Here is a 4,644-nt window from a genome sequence, read left to right as displayed (position 1 = left end):
CTTTCTTGTCATACGCTTTCTTTTTTTTTTTTTTTTTGTAGGAGTCTAAAAAGTTCCATGAGTACTAAAAACGATCTATTAATTTGTTCCTCTTGAGCTCTGTATTTTTTGTCTATTATTTATTTTTTTGTTAGTTTGTTTTTCAACCATTAATGCTTAAGAGTCTCCAATCTTTTTTGTCTTGTGCACTTTATTTGGTTGCCATGACAAACATGAATGTGAGAGAATCCATTTGAGACCCTTTCTAGTGTGGATGGCTAGTGCGTAATCTTCAGTAGGTGGAGATATGAGTCCTCTTGCTCCCTCTCTCTCTCGCAGCATTGGGCTCCCGACGGCATACAGATCAAAGGCTAAATAAACATGCATCACTTGTGTCCTATGCATCACTCCGTTTATACTTTTCTTTACTTTCACATTCATCACAAGTGTCTTGCTTTAAACGTCTTGGTCAAATCAAATTATTAAGAGCAGTTCACTTATGATTTAGCATCATTTGATAGACAGATCTTATTTATTTATTTATTTATTTGAACAATATATTTATTGTTTCTTAAGCAGCAAATCAGTATATTAGAATTATTTCTGAAAGATCATGTGACACTGAAGACTGTAATAATGATGCTGAAAAAATCTGCTTTGCCATCACAGGAATAATATTGAAAAAATATTAAAACAGAAAACATTTTTTAAATATGTAATAACATTTTACAATATTACTGTTTAACTGTATTTTTAATTAAATAAATCCAGTCATGGTGAGCATAAGAGACTACTTTCATAAATATTAAAGGATTTGTTCATTTCGAGAATAAAAAAATTCCTGATAATTTACTCGGCCACATGTCATCCAAGAGATTGATGTCTTTCTTTCTTCAGTCGAAAAGAAATTAAGAATACAAGAATCCTCAAAATACAAGGTATTGATCATGTGAATATTACTACAAGGAAAGGCAATAGAACTTTAACTTAATAAAAGAGGGACGTTTTGAATTTATATGATTTATGAATGGCTAATATGTATCCAGGATTGAACGAGGACTTTTTTTTCTTTTCCTAATGGATATTTGATTTGGTATCTTCTGAAGTATTTAATGAGTGCAAAAAAAAAAAAAAAAGCTTTCCTGTGAATGTGTAAAGCTAGAGAGTTGTTGGTCACATGACTTAATGATCAGATGACTTAATAAATGGCATGGTTTTCACCTGTGCTAAGTTTGGTGTTTGCTCTCCCTGAAGAAGGCATCTGCCAAAACGTGTTGTAGAGTTTTTATATTTTTGTATGTAGCCAACTGACAGTAAAGGCTTTTTAATTCACAAGAGTGCCATGGTCATTCTGAAGTTTGAAGAAATTAAGGTTTTTAAGGAAAACATTCCAGGATTTTTCTCTATATAGTGCACTTCAATGGGGATCAATGGGTTGAAGGTCCAAATTGCAGTTTCAAAAGTGCTCTACATGATCCCAGCCAAAGAATAAATGTATAAACAATAAATGTATAAACAAAGAAAGAAACAAACAAACAAAAAGAAACAAAAAAGTAATTTATATACTTTTTAACCACAGATGCTCGTCTTGCAGTAGCTCAACTTCACACATTACATACATTTAAGGGTCAAATGTTTAAATCCCCCTTTCAGAATCTGCAAAATATTAATAATTTTAACAAAATAAGAGGGATTACAAAATGGATGTTTATTGTTTATTTAGTACTTACTGAATAAGATATTTCACATAAAATGTGTTAAACACATTGTGCAGCATTCTGTGTTAAAACAGGGTTTTCAAAAATTCAGTCAGGCATGTGTGTCTAATAGATTCTTGAAGAAGCTCATTAGATCAGTGTGAAAAACTGAGCAGTATGAATGCTTGCAAATGTCACCACACCTTCCTCTTTTCAATCACACTTCCTTTACTGAACCCATCAATGGCAATGAAAACATCATCAGGTCATATATTACCCCAGTGCTTAGACCAGTGAGCACATGGGATCATCACCGTCTCCCTTTCTTGCCTTTCAGTTGCTCCCTCAATCTATTGGCATCTCTATCTTTCATTGCTCCTTTATTTCTCGCCTTCCCTCTGTTTACCTTTATAGCCTGAAATAGTCTTTTTCTATTATTTCTGACCAAGTAGTGAAGGAGTCAGCATAGCACAGATTTTACCTTTGGATTTGTCACTTCTACGCATTTTGAAATCTTAACAAAACCTCATCCACAGTCACATCACACTCCTGCTGTAATTTAAGATCATATGACGTGTCCCGAATCCTGCAGTCCTTCTTGCAGCGAACAGCGCTTTGGGTAGAATGTCAGCTGTCTAGTATGAGCCATAGAGATGGATTTTTTTTCCACACAGGACCCTTAATTTAATCAAAGGATCAGATCAATAGACACCATGCTCAAAAACGCAACAGGCCAATAACAAACCATTTCTGAGCTGGAGGAGGAGGAGGGAACTTTATTGGCAGCCAGGGAAAAAAGTAAGTGAAATACAATAAGTCTCTACAGTATATGACATACACTCAAAGTCAAAGGCACATACAGAGAGGAACACCAAGTGAATTTGCTCCTTAAATTATCTTATCATTACTATCCAAAGTCATTTTTGTAGCACCTCAGTTCAGTATCAGCAGCATGCTTATGTTGGTATTTTTAATCTATTTAAAATCTTTAATACTTAAATTTTAATAAAGTGGTCATATACTTTACTACAACTACTACGACAGACGCTGAGAATGCTGCACTAGTCTCTTCACATAGCCAATGTTGCTCTTTGGATAATTGTTGGTAAATATAAAAAAAATTTTCTTCTAAAAAATCTATTCACTTCGCCAGCTTGACACTGCCACCTCATAAAATAGTTACGTTTTCCAATGAGATTGGGTTGTCTTATTCATTTTTTTTACTCTTGTTTTCACATTTAAGTACCATTTTACAGTACTTTACCATAACTGGGAGAACTAAAGCCTGAAATACACTACACAACTTCTGTCACAAAATCTAAAGAGATTACAATAGGCATCATACTCTTACTGACTTTGTAAATAGTGACAGAGGAAAACTGGCCATCATACACTACATGACTGAAGATCATACACTACCAGACTTTCAAGTTGTTCCAGTCACAACAAACTCACGCAGAAATGTGCGCCATTTTGCTAGAAGACGCTTGACAAATGAAAACAATATGTGTTCTAAAATTGGTTGAAAATATTAAACATGTTTGATATCCTCCAATTGGATGGAATAAGAGTCTGACACTAAAAAAAAAAATAAATAAAATAAAATAAAGTCATACACTACACAATTTTCTATGGATCTGTAGACTGGCTTTGACTTTGAGCAACTAGACCTGAACTTCAACTTCTCCAGACCTTAAATCAGCGGAAAATCAGGGCAAAAAACAGGTAGTGTATTTCAGGCTTAAGTTTCTGAATACTGTATACTGTAAAAATGTATTTGTCTGAAATCAGAAAGTGGTCTTTTTGGTTTGGCGAGGATGTTTCAGTTCTGAAAAATTACTATGTTTTCAATGTTTTTATATCTAAAATTAAATATAGACACTCAAGATACTCACTAAAAATAAAGGTTTCAAAAATTTTCTTTTTTGAACCATTTTGAGTTATCTGAAGAACCATTCAGTGAACGGTAAAATAACTTTTCTATGTAAAGAGCATTTTACTAATTAACATTCGTGTACTATAAAGAACCTTTTGCACAATAAATTGATTGAGGTTATAGATGCCAACAAATTGAGTCCCTCAAAAAGATGCTTTTTTAATATAGTCTGTGTCAGACATCAAGTCTTAATGTTTACTGTGAGCTTTTTTGTGATGAGATTTTATCCTTCCTACTGTATACTTTGTACCCTTCCCTGTTCCGTCCCCTCCTCTCCTCTTGGTTACTTTTCTTCCTTTTCCCTGGCTGTATTGCTGTGACACAGAGAGGGAGAGGAGATGAAGAGAGGGTGGGAGTGTGTGCTGGGGTGGGGGGAGGGGAGGGGGTTACTCAGTATAAAACCCTCAGACTGAGAAAACGCCTCTGCAAACATACCCTGTCTCTCTTCTATATCTGCTTCTCTCTCTCTCTCATGCGTTGTCCTTCACTCCCATGCGCACACTCGCTCTCTTCATCCTCTCTTTCTCTTTGCTGCCTCTGCCATCCCTCATTCTCTTCATTACCGAGTGCAACTCTGTCCACCAGACAATGGGATCGACTTTTTGGGCGAGCGTGTGAGCGCGATTGCATGCATGCGTGTGCGTGTGTGTGAGAGTGCGTGTGAGTGAGATCGAGCGGATGTGGGATCTGTGTGAAAGCGCTTTCCTGCCAGCCCAACGGATCCAGTGAGCCAGCTTAGCAAACCAGGCGTGCACGGAGCTGGGCAAGCGTGTGAGAGCGTGTGCATGTGGGTCTCTTTCACCCTCACACGCTCCTCCACACGCTTGGGATCCTAGGGCTTGGCGCCTTTCCCCCAGGACCCCCCCTGCACCCCTCTGTCTGTCTCACTCTCTGCGGTCTCCTCTTCTCCAGCAGTCACCATTTCGGCTCCCGGCAGACCCACGCTGGCTGCCCAGCCACTCCCGCGCCTCAGCCTGGGCAGGAAGACCCTGGTGGCGGCTGCCGTAGGGGTCATGCTGGTGCTGGTGCTGG

This window comes from Garra rufa, chromosome 1 (assembly GCF_049309525.1).
Source record: "Garra rufa chromosome 1, GarRuf1.0, whole genome shotgun sequence".
Taxonomy (NCBI): domain Eukaryota; kingdom Metazoa; phylum Chordata; class Actinopteri; order Cypriniformes; family Cyprinidae; genus Garra; species Garra rufa.
This window is presented reverse-complemented; position numbering follows the sequence as displayed.